Consider the following 17458-nt stretch of genomic DNA (forward strand, 5'->3'; position numbering starts at 1 on the left):
TTTGCTCAGAGATGGCTGAACTGATTTTGACAAGCTTAGATTCAAATGAAAGGTCTCGTGGTCCCATACGGAATTCCTGAATTTCATCCGGATCCGACTTCCGGTTCCGGAGTTATAGGGTAAAGTGTGTTCAATATTGTACACCGTCACTTGAACCGGCGAAACAAAAGACGTAAAAAATTTTCTAAACTGGTCTCAAAACTACACAAATCGATAGTCATTATCAGTAGGCAACTAAACAAACCGATTTCGGCTATCCTGGTTCCAGGTATCCGGTTCCGGAAGTACCGGAAATAGTGGTAATATATACCAAAATGGATCTCACTCACTTTTCTCAGCGATGGTTTGACCGATTTGCACAAACTTAGGTTAAAATGAAAGGTTTCACGGTCCCATACAGAATTCCTGAATTTCATCTGGATCCGACTTCCGGTTCAGAAGTAATAGGGTAAAGAGTGTACAATATTATACACCGTCACTTAAACTAGCGGAACAAAAACCGTAAAAAATGTTGTAAAATGGACTCGAAATATTTATTCCCAATCTTAGAGTTCTTATGGTCCTATCAAAAATTACTGCATATTTTCGGATACAACAAAAATTTAAATCGTCATTTAGAGTGCGTACTAGTAGAGTTCGTATGTCATGTTAGTTGGTGGCCGTACAAACCGACTTTGATTATACCGGTTCTCGGGTTCCGGTGCCGGAAGTGCATATAATAGTGAACCCACTTCGTTGGATGACCTACGCAATCAAAGCACTGTTTTATTCTGTATGTTATGCACAAACAATCTCTTGGTTTCTTTCAAAAATCGAAGAGAAAATTTTTGAATAGAATACCTCAATATTATATGTACATGAGAAAGGTATCATTACACTACTAGGTGGATTAAAACAGGTTTTTTAAGAATCCGTTTGATCAAGGCCCTATACCGTCCGATAGGGCGGAATTCTGGGCTGTTAACAGTTCGGCTGAAAAGTTCGTATCGTTTAATACACACGTTTTTTTTTGCCAAAATTCGTTTTTATTATTCAACATAATTGCCATCAGAGGCGATACAGCGATTATAGCGATCTTCCAACTTTTCGATACCATCTTTGTAGTACGATTTGTCCTTTGCCTCAAAATAGGCCTCAGTTTCAGCGATTACCTCTTTATTGATTCTAAATTTTTTACCAGCGAGCATTCTCTTGAGGTCTGAGAACAGGAAAAAGTCACTGGGGGCCAAATCTGGAGAATACGGTGGATGAGGGAGCAATTCGAAGCCCAATTCGTTCAATTTCGGCATGGTTTTCATCGACTTGTGACACGGTGCATTGTCTTGATGAAACGAAACATTTTTCTTCTTCAAGTGAGGCCGTTTTTTGAAATTTCGTCCTTCAAACGCTCTAATAACGCTATATAATAGTCACTGTTGGGAAAAACCTTTTCAAGGTAGTCGATGAAAATTATACCATGCGAATCCTAAAATACAGACGCCATAACCTTACCGGCCGATTGTAGAGTCTTTCCACGCTTTGGGTTCGGTTCATCGCGTGCAGTCCACTCAGCTGACTGTCGATTGGACTCCGGAGTGAAGTGATGGAGCCATGTTTCGTCCATTGTTATATGTCGACGAAAAAATCGGTTTTATTTCGATATAACAGCTACAAACACTGCTCAGAATCATCAATTCGTTGTTGTTTTTGATCGATTGTAAGCTCACGAGGCACCCATTTTGCACAAAGCTTTCTCATATCCAAATATTCGTGAATAATATGTCCAACACGTTCCTTTGATATCTTTAGGGTGTCGGCTATCTCGATCAACTTCACTTTACGGTCATTGAAAATCATTTTGTGGATTTTTTCACGTTTTCATCGGTAACAGCCTCTTTTGGACGTCCACTGCGTTCATCGTCTTCGGTGCTCATATGACCAGTACGAAATTTTGCAAACCACTTACGAATTGTTGCTTCGCCCGGTGCAGAGTCTGGATAACACTCATCAAGCCATTTTTTGGTATCGGCGGCACTTTTTCTCATCAAAAAGTAGTGTTTCATCAACACACGAAATTTCTTTTTTTTCATTTTTTTCACAATAACAAAAGTAGCCTCACTCAAAATGCAATATCTCACAAACTAATAATCAGACAGCTGTCAAATTTATACACGTATCTTTTGAAGGTTGGTACTAACTGAAAATGGTATGGATTTGATTCTAGTGGCGCCCTCTCATAGAAACGATACGAACTTTTCAGCCGATCTGTTAGAAGGGGTTTTCCCGTAGTGACAGCTTGCCAAGTCCGGCCAGAACAGCAGAATGGTAGCAACCGCTTTTTCAGGCACTCCTTGACGTAGATCTCTTGGTTGATGGTTCCCGTTGTGATGAGAATGTCGTTTTTTAAACCACACGTGCGTATGGCCTGTCAGACGAGGTATTTTTTCGGGAACTTCGATAGTTTGATGGTTCTGAAAATTTCGAACACCTTCCCTTTTCCTGATTTTGTATGAAACTCCTGTCCCAGAAATCCGCTTGAAATCCGCCTTCACACAAGTTTCATCGCCCATGACGACACAGTCGAGCTTTGTGAGCATATTCGTACAACTTTCGGGACCGCTGCTTTGCCGACGTGTTTTCTTTATAATCTCGGTTTGCCACCTTCACCTTCTTAAAAATCGATAACACGGTTAGTTTCTTGGCCTGCTGTACAGTAGTGTGGGAGATTTTGAGCTTGCCAGTGACGTCCCGGGTGGAGAGGTTAGGATTCCGCTTATATTTCGCTGTTACCTTCTTCGTTGTCGCTTGCCACCGCTTCCAAGAGTCCTGGCGGTCGACAGACGCTCTCCAAACACTTTTAAAACGTTGGTCACGGTCGATTTGGCCACATCTAGCAATTTTACCAACTTGGCGTGCGAGAACGCTGAATTCTCTTGCTGCGCGAGCAAAATTTTGACACGCTGCTTCTCTTGCTTGGACGTAATTTGAAACACTGGAGAACAGATGGCGAAAACTCATCATAGCAACCATTGTATGTATATACACTAGGGTGGGACAAAATAGTGATATCAGCTTCACCAAACTTTTCGCGTTTCTTTTGGGTCCCATAAGCACCATGCAAAATTTTAGCTCGATCGGAGAAACTATATTTTCGCGCCCGCTGTTTAATGTTTGTATGGGATTTAATATGGAGAAATTCACTTTTTACAAAAAAAAAATCGGCTGGAGATCAACCTATGAACTCTAAAAATCAGTTGCATGTGTCATTTTCATAGGAAAATTAATCGAGGAGGACAGCAAAACAATCCGACATTTGTAGAAAAAGTTATTAAAGGAAAACTGGCACAAGGTCCGAACAGTGCCTCATTCCTTAATGCATCTAGCACCACTGCTAGTAGTGGTGGTAATATGATTTTGCTTTCTTTTATTATTCCATAACGATTGATTTGAGTTGTTTGATGCCTTCACAAAAGTTTCTCATCTTATTATGAGATTTTTTTTAAATGACAAGCTAGGTTCCTAACCTCACTGTAAAGACACAAAAATGTCTAACTTTTTAATTTGAAGAAATAGGCTTTTGAAATCTTCTACAATGTTTTAGAAAAACTAAAATCCAATAACTTCGCCGAAACTCTCTATCTCGTATAGTTTAGAAGATATAGATGGTACTATTTTATGCAAACAAAAACACAATTTACATGACTTTTTGTGTCTTTACAGTAAGGTTTGGAGCATGGTTTGTCACTTAAAAATAATCTTTATATCCTACTGAGTAACTATCGTGAAGACATCAAACAACTCGGATCAACCGTTATAGCACATTAAAAAGAAGCACATCATGTTACTTTCACTAGCAGCAGTGGTGCTAGATATATTAAGGAATGAACCATTGTTTGGACCTTGTGCCGGGTTTCCTTTAATAACTTTTTCTACAAACGTCGGATTGTTTTGCGGTCTTTAAAAGTTTTCTTCCTCGTTAATTTTCCTACGAAAATAACACATTCACTGATTTTTAGAGTTCATAGGTTGATCTCCAGCCGATTTTTTTGTTAAAATTGAATTTCTCCATACTAAATCCCATACAAACTTTGAACCTCGGGCGCAAAAATATAATTTTTCCGTTCGAGCTAAGATTTTGCATGGTGCTTATGCGACCCAAAAGAAACACGAAAAGTTTGGTGGAGCGAGAAAATAAACCTTTTCATCTTTTTCCCATACAACCTTGTCCCACCCTAATATACACTCTACTTCCCAATGGAGCATATCAGGGTGTTTTTAATTAACTTTCAACAGAAACACATGGATTTGAAGTTGACCCTTAAGACCATGCAAATTTTTATACGCAAATAAAAATAAATTCAAATAGTGAAAATGATCATTAAACCAAAATGTTCCCTCTTTGTCCTCTTTTTTGTACACCATGGAGAAAGATCATATTTATAAAAATTTCTAAAAGCTACCATTATTGGAACGAATAAAAAAAAAAAAAGTTAGGATCCTTTAAAAGATGATGGAATTTTTTAAACTTTTTTTAATCGATGCCTTGAGAATCTAGATTTCAATTTTCAATGAGTTTTTGCTTTCCGAATAGATGGAAAACACAAGTGGAGTTGCTCTTCTTGACATTCGACAATGTTTGGCTCAAAGGTCCAATAGCAAAAATGTCCAACTTCATGTTTCCGATTTATTTAATCAATTTGATGATTCAATATTGCTCACATTAGAATTGTAAATATGCATGTGTTTCTCAAGGTTCGAGCGTGACCAATCCTTTATAATATTCTGATCTACCAATTTTCCCTTCAGTTGTGAGGAATCCCTATTCTGTAACGATACAACATTTTTGTCCACAGAAGTAATCTTCGAAAGATCTGTAGTCGCCTGCAAAGATGCTTAAATATTTTCAGTTCAGACCTGATAGAATGAAAAATTTAGCCAAAAGCGAATGAAATTCTGAAAATGATTAATTCGTGTTGGGTATTCCAAATTTCATCTAAATTCAACGAACACCAACAGGCCTGTTCATTAATTCAATCATCAATTTCGTGGAATTCTGGAATGAAAGTGATCGGATATTTGGCAAATCGATAGTATTACTACAACTTTTGAAGCTCACCTTTGGCAAGTTTTAATTATAATTCTCAGCACGAAATGTTAATTAATACACTGCTTCCGACGAACTTCAATATTTACAGTAATGTATCGATGTTGAATAAATAATCCACTATCGCTAGCCTAGCAGCTAACGTAGGATAAATTAAACACTACTTCGATCCGAGCAAGTTGGGGGCCCTTCACTACACTGCAACAGCTTCTTCCTGCAAGGGTTGAACTCCATGTCTTTATCGGGAAACTCATCAAATTACCCTTAATCCCGGACTTGCTACAGTTTGTAAGTGGATTACGGAGGTTTAATTATAATTATGAAATTTTCACCCGCTTTTGAGAACGACACAGACGTGATGGTTTTTATGTTGGAGAGCACTTACCGTTCTTTTCTGGTGTTTTTCCGCACAGCCGCAGCGTCTGGCTAACCACTTTCACACCTCCACCAGAATTGGGGCGGCCGTTTTGCATCCCTTCGTTCTTGTTTTGCACCGACCATGGCCGACCATATTTTCCGTAGCACCCGTTCCATCTTGTGCCCCGCCGGTAACGAGGCGCCATATAAAATTTAAACGTAATCATTTTCCCAGTGCCCTTATGACCTTGTCAAGCCTTCGCCACAAACATCACCGTCGTCGTCGTCGTCGGCGTCGTCTCAGCACGGTCATTGTAAAGGACATTATTCCCAATGTTTAGTGACGGTTACGACGGGTACCAGATTTCAGTCCGTTTGCCATTACGGTACGGAAGAACTCGTGGGTTTGATAATGTTGAGATAATTTCATTGTCCGAGGGAAAAAATAAACTCATCGCAAAGTTTGCTTAAACCCCTTGATGATGCTTGCATAAGAATTTGTTTGTAGAAATATTGAATTCCACTAGTCAAACTGGCTACCGATGCTGAGTTTGACTGGATTTGTAATGAAATCTTGAACTGATATTATTCAGATGATTCGAGTAATTCAAACGCTTAACCTATATCGATCATAACGATGCTCCTCATTACGGCATCAGAATAACATTCGAAAACATATCGACCTCATTAACTTGCTCTTGATAAATTGATACAAGCACTAATCGTGCATATCAATAATACTTACTGGAAGCACTTGATCGATTTTCTCCTCAAACTGAAAGGAAACCACCCGCTGGAGAAGGTGTCGAACGAACAGTCGTAATACAAGATTCATTACGCTATGCATGATTCATTCTCATTTCGTTGTCGTCGTCGGCGGCGGCGGCGGCTACGGCGGCCAAATCAATTAGTATGTAATGTATTTTGTAAACATATCCAACATAATCCCACCAACAGCAACGCTCATTAAAATTAATTACTAGCTTAGTTATCAGGGCCCGGACCAGTTGAAACAATTTCTGCATATGAAGATATATTGCCTTCTAATCGGGCTGGGAGCAGGATTCAATTGAAGTCCCTCTCTTTAGGGTTTCATTAGGCCAAATTAAGTGGAATTGAATTACCAAACGAGTAGTTTTAAACTCAAACTACTTCACTTTGCTACTGTGATAATCGTTGAAATTTACTTTTTCTGGACTCAGTTTATCGGTATCGTAAAATATTTTTGTGAAACTCTGTGATGTTCTATTTATGCCACTCAATGGGTTAACACACAAGTTACTAAAGTTGAAACTGCTGAATAGCTTGGCTGCGAATAAATAATCAAATGCCAATATCCAAGTCAGGCTTGACCCCAAAATACTTGTGACCGATCGTCGTCAAAAGCGGGTGTGACATTTGTAACTTAGAACGAAGCAATCCAGCCGGAAGATATTCAAGGGTTTTAAACTTTCTTCGATATCACTTAATCGATTTTGGCAACACAGATCTCAATGAAAGGCTCAATATTACATCGAGTGCTGCATAGCTATAACCGAAATGGAAACACGACTTATGTTTTGAAATTTTTCAATCAATTTTTTGTATATAGATCAATAACAATAACATCAAACTACACCCAAAACAACAAACTAAAGGGTGATTATTTTGATGGTATCTTTTTGGCAACACAGACAGATAACGCGTGAATTATCATTGTCAAACTTGTTCAGTTTGGTCTATAATTTAACCATGAACCGCCTTACGAACGAACAACGCTTGCATATTATTGATTTTTACTATCAAAATTCATGCTCGGTTAAGAGAGTGTTTATCTAAAAATTGTGTTCAGCGATGAAGCTCATTTTTGGTTAAATGGAAAGTAAAATTGTCGCATCTGGAGTGAAGATCAGCCAGAAGCATTGCAAGAGCCACCAATGCATCCCAAAAAGTCACTGTTTGGTGTGGATTATGGGTCGGTGGAATTTTTCGTGAAATACCGGCCGATATAGTTAAGTTTAGTTTTCTTTATTAAAGAGACTTTCAGCCGGTGGCTGATTCGTCTCTTTTTCCGACCGATATTTTGGAGCGAGTGTGCCAAAATTGGACCTTGCGCATGGGCCATCTAATGCGGAGCCGCGGCCAAAATTTGCATGAAATCAACTTCAAACATTAAATTATATTAATCGTTTTATCGATTCCAACAAAGATTCCATCAACTTCTCAAACTTTTTGTGTTTTTGTTTGAAAATCAAATCTCGTACCTCTTAGAAAATCACCCTTTAGTTCAAAATGCCACAAACTGTAAACAACATTAAACAAACCATTAAGAGCGCAAACATTCGTGCAACCAAGTTCAAGTCACTATTTTTGCCTTTCTCATATGGAAATATTATGCAATCACTGTGAAAACCGATTCGAGGCCCGGAGGACCGAGCATCACATACCATTCGACTAAGTTCTAAGTTTGTCTGTGTATGTGTGTGTATTTACAACATTGTTTATTACTTATTTTTCTCGAAGATGAATTATTAAACTTATTTTCATGAACTTAGATTCAAACGAAAGGTCTCTTAGTCTCCCACATAATTCCTGTTTTTTTTTATCCAAATCTGACTTCCTGTTCCGGAATTATAGAGTGATATGTGCAAAAAAGGAAATATGTGAAAAAAAATGAAATAAATGAACCAATTCTCACAAACTTAGATTCAAATGAAAATAATCATTGTCTCATGAAAAGCTCCTGGATTTTATTTCGATTCTACTGTCAGTTTCGTCTAACGTCAATCTAACACTTTTGAAAAATCATTTATTTTTTTCTTTGTATTTTCTTATAGTGAAACATCTCAAGAATATTCTGTGAAATGTTCAAGCCTATCGTAATAAAACACAATAAGTTATGAGCCTTTATCTTTGCTTATCTCAGACTACGAATAAGCAAGAGTTCGGCGCACAGGCCCATGATTTCTGCTTCGATTGACTTAAAAACTTGACAAAACATACTTGAAATGTTTCATTATAACAAAATACATAAGAAAAAAATATGATTTTTTGAAAAAGTTACACCGGCTTTCCTTCGATTTTATAAAAAAACCTTCCGTGTCCATCATGATTCAAAAATTGAAGCACTTTTTTCAAATTTGGCACATATATTCTACATGCAAAATACCAGACCCCAACGTTTTCATTTTCCCTGTTTATTACTTTGGGGAAGTTTTACAGCTACAAAAGACGATATTGAAAAATCGAAAAAAACAAAAGATTTTTTTGAAAAATCGTAGTTTTCACTTGAAACAGCAACCAAAATTTTAAAAAATTAAAAAAAAATCAAATAGAAATGGGTTTAGAAAAAAATCTACTCAATCTATGCTGCTTTGATTCGTTGACTTCTGATTACTCTGCGCTGAGATACAGTGGACACCGCAAACCTTGATTTTTAAGATGTGTATTTTTCCACGAAAAAATTACGAAATGTTGTTCGAATGATTCTTTGTTTTATGGAAAACATTATGTTTTTTCATCATTTAGACCCTAAAACCCAGTCCGCACCCCTTTTTAAACAATTCCAATCGATAGACCTTGTCAATTGACGGCCAAGCGAATCGACTTCGGTAATACCAAACCCCGGTTTCCGGTTCCGGAAACACCGGGAATATTGTTCACAAACTCTAAAATCGTACACAATTTTCTCAGCGATGGCTTGACCTATTAGTTTCAAATCAACGGTCTTAGGATACAATACGGAATTCTTTAGTTTCATCCCGATCCGACTCCCGATTACGAGATTACATGGTTATGAGTGTCAAAAATTTAAAACCTACATACAAAGCGCACCGGTACGTACATGCACTGGTACTGAAGAAGAAAACACAACACCGCCTATACTAACGAAGCACCTAGCGTACACGCGCTAAAGGCAACTGTGATATTCCCCTAATAACAGATATCCATATCTGTTCAAGCACTTATCAGAAACCTCGACTCTTTCACTCTGTCTTCCAATTACTGCCGCTCAGACCGCATACACGCTAACATCCACATAGTCAATCTCATTGTACACGGGTTCAAATCCATTGCCGGTACCATGATTAGGAAATCATAAAAATCATGAAACATTTTTTCATGATTTAAATCATTTTGCTCATAATATCACTAATAATAGGTTTGATTTCATGAGAAGACACGTTTCATGGTTTTCATAATTTCTTAATCATGGTACCGGCTATGGAGTTTTATCCGTGTATCAAAAAAATTCAGTATACCGCGTCCTTTCCATAAAAAAGTATTAGTATAACAACGATTGTCAAAGATCAGACGTCTTTGCGGTCGCTCAATCTATGACCGACATTATTATATTTTCATCCGGGTTGCTCAGGGCCGTTCTCTTTATCAGCAAAGCTGTCAATGTCACAAATGAGTCAACATCCCGTTTCTTTGGAATATAATCCTTTGAGCTCCTCTGGTGCAACCTACGGAAAAAATTATACTTAATGTTGATTAAAATAAAGAAAACGTAATAAACTGTAACTCGTTTTCAATGACTTGGAGCTTGTTCATATCACAACTAGAAAAAAAATAAGACTTTCGACTCCTTTGCAATTAAGCTTAACGCGGCCGTAATACAATATTTTTTTTGCTAGATTTTGTTGTTATTTTCTTCCTTGGAGGAGAGGTGCTATTATTGCTATCCAGCGAATGAAGGGGGAGCAATGGTTCGCTATTCACGCTCTCGTCCATTGGTTTAGTATCACTGTTGTTGGCGGAATAATCGTTTATTTTAGCCCAGGCGTTGTTGTATAGGGGATACTGATGGTTTAGTTGAGGAGGATGCTTCATTGTTGTTGATGACTGTCCCCGAGGTACTGGGATTTTTTTGGGGTTGGTGTGGAGGAAACGCTGTTGTTCTTTGGTGCAGATGTCTTTTTGTCCAGTTTTTCACATGGCTTACCATAGTGTACAGCTGTTTAGCAATATTGACATGTGGCCATCTTTTTTTTTTTATTAATGATACTTTACCATCTTTGTGGCCATCTGATTGTCATAAGTAACAAGTGATTTGTACGAAACCTTTGTGGCTTGGCCAAAAATCACATAAGAAGGTATAGTCTTCTTCAAGCACATGCGTAACAAATGTACTCCATTTAGAATACTGGGAATGTGAACAATATTATTTGTCTTGTTGCATTGAAGTGTTCATATCAAGATGCATTTGATCCTTTAGCAGTTCTCGTATCGAGAATGCACTACCTGAAGTCACCAAAAATTGTATTCTTTTGTAGTGGCGGCGGTAGCTTTTGTTCGTTTAGTTCACTCATTTCGACATCGTTCTTTTGTTAACTACACAATACTGTACTTGGTTGCTTCCGTTCTGAACGTTAGCGGTTTTGTTTCATCGACTGATTTGGAAGAGAAAGCGAACTGAATCATAGTTGTGTCATTCGAAATCAGATCTAAACCATTGTTAACTGTTGACTAATTAAATATCATAATTGTTTATTTATGTGTTTTTTTTTGTGCTAAGCGAGTCCACTATTTTTCATACTTTGGCAATTTTTAAAATTGTAGAAAACTATTGAATTGCTTCGATATCGGCTGATTTTTATTTTTCTTCTGTTTCAGTCATGGTCTTTAAATAACCGGTTCAAAAATTTCTGATCTCAATGTGCATGAACTAAAATCGGTTCAATTCTTATTAACCACTCAAGCAATATCAATAGGTAAATAGATGCATATATGTCTGTAGTTTTTGTAATGCATACTATTTTAAAGTATATTGAAGGTCATGAGCTATGTACGACTAAAGTAATTTTGTATTTCTGACAACACTAATTTCAAAAAGTTTTCCGAAACCGGTCATATTATTTCATGCATTTATTTGATCGTGTGCTAAACTGGGCTCAATTATTTGCGTGTTTTGGCAACACTCACTTTGGAAATATTTCCGTTTCAAGTATACTCATCTTATCATTTAATGCTTAACTTGGTCTAATCTAATTATTGTTGGTCATGGTCCTATCCCGATGCAACAGTTTCTTCAACCTTCTAATTACCAATATTGACCATGAGATTAACTCGAGTGCTTGGGCTCAACCCAACAAATCCAATAAAATTTTCCACCAAAACTATTTGCAATTCATATTTACTAATAGATTCCAATTAGATAAAGATTTATCAAGTTATTTTTTCGCTCATCTATAGGGCTTTATTCAGAAGTAAAACATAATATATCCATTGAAAATCCAGAGTTGCATTCAAGTGGAATTCTCCTTGAAATTTATTATGAAATCACTCGTTTTTTGCATGAAATCACTTTGTTATATCTGAATAATTGAAATATTATTTCATATAATTTTACTGTATCTTTTTGTATTAGTGTATCTATTTATCTTTTATGTTTGTCGATTTTTGCAACCCAGTTCTCCAGTTCTTTTTTTCAACTCTGTTACTTTACCACACATACAAAAAACTCACTCCAAAACAGGAATAAAATAATAATTAGAGATACCTTAACTCCAGATTCCACTATCAAGGCACGATCGTCAATGTGACATTCCCCTAATAACAGATATCCATATCTGTTCACAGCCACAGAACCAATCTGATTAGGCGAAAATGTAAAATTTCGTTTTATGAGCACTTTTTAAAAATTGTGTATTGACGTAATCCTTTCTTGAAACATTGAATATTGAAATTAATCCAGACGAAATATTACCATAAACAAGGAGTTATCACGAATATTCTCGAGTAATCCAGAATAATCAGATAATTTTTGAAGTAATCGAGTAATCCAGAAATATCCTGGGTTTAGAAGGAAGAATCTTTACGAGTTGTAAATAATCGAAGTAATCCATTACGAGACTGGTAATTAATTAAAGTTATTGGAAAAAATTAGACAAAATATGTCAGATAAAGTTACACAAATATACAAATATACAAAATATTGGATTTCCACAGAATATGCCCAGATGATCCTGGATGCTTTTGCGTTAGGAAGTATTTAGATTTTTATGTTATTTATACTAAAATCACACCTAGAGGTGTGATAATACCTTTTTCTTGTCATTCAAACAGTCTCAATAAAACTTTTTTTTCGTTAGAATAATTTGTAACACGAATAAGGGTTGATTTAACACATAAATTCAATAAGATTGTTTCGGTTAGTTCAGAAAAGCGTGACTCACGCTTATGTCAGAATATTTTCGAAACCAAAAGTAATTAATAATTACTAATAATTAATAATACATTTGAACTTGATCATTGATTACATTCTGAAAGAAAAATGAGAAGAGAAAATAAATTTTGTTTAATCCGCCTAGTGGTGTAAGGATTCTTAGTGTCAGTAGGATTCATAGTACTATCCATGCAATGATTTTGTACACTAAGAATCGGCTGCGAAGTCTGTTGAAACAGAAAGGCCAAATTCCACCAAAGGAATGTAATGCCAAGACTTTGCTTTGGTGTAATTATGTCTTTCTCATATCACTCATATTTAAAAAAAAGGTAAAACACTAGAACATTCTACTGAAAAAAATTTTTTTGAATAAAATTTGAAACTTTCTTTGAATAAATAAACTGACATTCCGCAGCTTTATGAACATTGTTGAATATTGTCGGTATAAGACATTTAGCCCTCCGAACCAATTTTTACTAATCAATTATCGCATAATCTTTCTACATGAGAAAGGCTAAAAGTATACTACTATAGGATAGAATCGTTTTCATAATTTTGTGATAATACTAACAACTGGATACAAACTAAACAAGAAATTATATCAAGGATGATAAAAACTACAAATGATTCCATCTGCTAATTATAATAACTTTTCTATAATAACTTTTCTTGCAATCATTTTAGCGTAATTCTTCTAATATTTCTTCTAATAAGATGGAAAGCAGGTGACCTTGGTCATAATGTAAGATAGTAAAAAGAAATGATAGCCACATTATAATATACGCTACCTCCGCAATCAAATGTAACTGTCATTTTCAGATTCGATTTAATGACTGTTTTATTTCTTTTCACTTTAATTTATTATTATTTTCATATACAAATTTGCAATACAGAATTTAATCACCCGAAGAAAATATTTCACCTGAAAATATAGATTTAAATGTGGCAATGATGCACGCTACACAAAATTGAAAAAAGCACGCTGGGAACGGAGCAAAGGCTGTGGTGTTTTCTTCTTCTTCCGTATAATCACGTACCAATGGGTACCGGTTTCGTATCACCATTTTGTATGATGGTTTGAAAGTTTTGACACTCATCGCCATATAATTTCGGAACTGGAAGTCGAAAGTGGATGAAATTGCGCAGTATCTTCTATTACAATTTTAAATTGAACCAAGATTTGTGAAAATTTGTTTAATCGTTGCTGAGAAATCGAATTGAGTTCCGTTTAATATAGTAGGGGAATAGTAGCTCCGAAGTAGTTGTATTTATCTGCTAACCAACAAGATCTGCATTTACCCGTAAGTTTTATACAAATTAGCACCTCGTTTCGCCATTACTTTTGAAAAAGTACTCATGAAATTGAAAAGTTTTCACTCTCTGTAATTCTGGAACCGAAAGTGGGATCTGGATCAACTTTTCGAGGACTTTTTGAAGAATATCAAAACGGTTTTTTTGCACCTTACTTAAAATCGGTTAAAAAATTTCCGAGAAAATTGAGTGTGAATTTTCTCATAGATTATGAGACAATAAGAACTTTCATTTGAATCAGAGTTTGTGGAAATCGATTCAGCCATTTCTGAGAAAATTGAGTAACATTATTTGTCACACATACATACATTTTGTGATCTCAAAACCACTTAGAGGAATGGTATATGACACTCGGCTCTCCGGGCCTCAGTTGTAAAGTCAGTTTCCACAGTGATTACATAGCCAATTGATCTCCGAACTTGATTCTTAACCCAATACACCCAAACCTCCATTTACGAACCTTATATATGTATGTATGTATGCCTACACATTCTCTCGTTTGCGTATATGTGTATATATTTATACATATAAATGATCGCTTTTACTTCACCAATATTTATATGTATTAAGAAATACAAATATTTGAACACATGCGTACATATATTAATACATATATACATATATAAGTTACGTAAATGAAGGTTTGGGTGTAGTAGCTTTCGAATGAGCCTAAGTTTGTTCAAATTGGCCATCTTTGAGGAAATTATTGCGGAAAGAAATTCACAAACATAAACATTTTCCGATCTCGAGCTGAGCCGAATGGTACATAACACTGGTCAAAAGTCAGTTTCCCCAGCAAATCTACTACCTTTCCATAGAAAAAGGCTGTTTTATGTGAAGAAATTAAAATATGTTTTATTTAATTTGTGTAAAATTTGATTACCGCACTCCCGGTTCACGAATCAGATTTCACAGTGAAAACTCAATTTGTTGAAATCTAGTTTAATAAACAATCAAATTCTACATGTTGAATGTCAAAATTTACTTATCATAACCTATCTCTTACAAGCAGTAGTTCTCGATGTACATATATGGACATTAAATTCAAAGAACACAAATTTTAGTTCAATTTGTTCAACTTTCCAGTTTCCATTGAATACGCAAGTGCACGCTAAAACACATCCAGTTTATTTCAAAATCAATCTTGAGTCGAATTTGCCTCTCAACTCGATTGATCGCCTTACTAAAAACGTGTGCAAAGTTCGATCCAAATCGAAGTACATGAAATCTGATGGCTTGTTACCGATTTCTGAAATTGTTCTGTCTGATGAACTGGGTTACAGTGCTGTTGTATACCGCAGACTGAAACGGTAATTTATTTTTCACGAAAGCGTCCGACAATCGAAATGTCTGTGCGGTTGTTGTTCCACTCCTAAGCGTACGGATGTCGGATTAATTTCGGTTTGCCTCCAGTTCGACGTTCACTGAACCGTGCGAATTGTTTTGTACGCTGTCGATAACATCGTGCGTGGAATTGTTCCCAGCTTAAAACAACTGACTAATCCAAGGATCCGATAATGCCTCAGTCAGAGCATAGCTGCTAAGCCGATACCACAAAGCCAACAAGCCGGCACGAGTAGTGACGCAAGAGCAGAGTACAAGTCATGCCAGATTGCGACATGCGAGAATCTACATCTGCCAACATACGGCTCGGCATTTCGAAAGCTCCCTCCATTTCCCTAATAGTTGTAAATAAAGCCGATGGCAAATTCAAAGCCTGTTAAGTGTTCCCGAAATAGACTACACCTCTTTTACAATCCGTACCGACTCTTTATTTTTTATTGTCAAAAATTAAGCACTCCATTGGTTCGGGCAGTTTGTGCCAAACTGAGGCTGAGAATAGTATGTATTTTCGTTACAAAATACTGCCACACACACACAGAAGCAAATTGCCGGACCGGCCTCTGAATGTCGATTTGGAACATAACAATAAATTTCAGCCGATAAGCCAACTTTGCTGGTTCTTCCTGGTAGGAACCGGATGACCAGACCGGCAGCAGAATGAAAAAAAAACAGGAATACGTTGCAACTGTCCTGAATCGGAAAAACTAGAGGTTTGCTAGCCAGGAAATGAGAATACATTTCCGTGCAATAAAATTCCCGTTTTGCAATTAAAACTTGCTTTCCTGGTGTATGAATGAGAATCTTTTCTCATGCGTGGGAAAAATAACGGTTTCTGAAAGGCAGCATTACTCGCCAGCCATAAACTGTTTTCGTAAGACTAAAATTGTAACAACAATACGTCAGGTAGAAAGATTCGTTTGCTGCCGTTCATCATAGAAAAGGCCAATTTGGCACGACCTGCTGACCGTCCCGTACGAAGTCCTAATTGCTCTGTTGGCCCATTCAAACAGCTTTTTCATTGTTCTCTAATTAGTGGGGATGTGAGAATATTCCCCTCAATCCCCGGCCCGGGGCCCTGGGGGGCCAAAGCTGTCCGAGTTTATCCAGCGTGTGCGGCACGTTCAATGCATTGCATTGGCAGTGCAATGAAAGCGTTATCATTATCATCATTATCGTCACGTTCGGCACATAAAAACCCACCGTGGAAATGGTTTCCCGAGAGCCGTCCATCCTGCCGTAAGCCTTCAACTGAAATAAAAATAATTCACCACACAGGAGAAGGAAAATGAACCGGAGCTTCAACTCCAGCAGAACGAGAGATTCGGTTTCAGTGCTTTCGATTCGTCAAGATCACTGTAGCTTTGGACTTTCTGGAATACTTGGGATTCTACTGTAAAAAAAAACTGTCCGGATCACGTAACGCCCCGCTCGTTGATGAGAATTAGAGCGGAATTTGAAACTGCTCTCGCCGGTGGAAAGAAAATAAGATGGTAAGATGTGGGACAGTGAAAATAATGTGAAGCGTTTTCTTTTGACTCCATTCTTACGTGGTCGGCACACGTCAATGCAGGTGTTGGATTCGAAACCGTACTAATCGGATTCTTTTCTTCGGCTGCACCCATTTCTATATTGTCCTGAATGCACGAACAGCTTTTCTTGATTGCCCGGAAACACCAAATGGAACAACGTGTAGGGCATTCGGGGTAAAAACGGTCGGTTGCTGGAATAGAGATATGCTGCGAATCAGGATCTAGTTTGCAGTTGAAATTTTACACAAACAGTGTGGAGTGGAGTGTATGCAGTTTGAGAAAGGAATAAATTTATAATGTGCTCTAATAAGGAAGAACAGATTTGATGCAGTGCCAGTACAATCGCAATCCGTTCGCGTTCCGGGCGACATGAGGGAGTATGACCAGGAAGCCACAAGATTGAGTTCTATCGGGGCAAGCTCGAGAGTTCTTCCGGTGCAGGGACGTGATCAAACGGTGTCAATTTCGAACTAAACCATCACCGAGTATCTGTCCGTTACCAAACGAAACGGTGTACTTTGAAAAAATTATCATTCCGTATCAAAACTCATACGGGCGACGATTCCGTGTGACATTCCAAATGCATTCGCTGCTTTTCAGCATTGCAGCAATGCTATCTGTAATGCGATTGCAGTTGTTTGCTGTATTCAGGAAGCAGTTCTACGTTATTATACTGAAGATGGC

The sequence above is a fragment of the Malaya genurostris genome, chromosome 2, assembly GCF_030247185.1.
Source record: "Malaya genurostris strain Urasoe2022 chromosome 2, Malgen_1.1, whole genome shotgun sequence".
Classification (NCBI taxonomy): domain Eukaryota; kingdom Metazoa; phylum Arthropoda; class Insecta; order Diptera; family Culicidae; genus Malaya; species Malaya genurostris.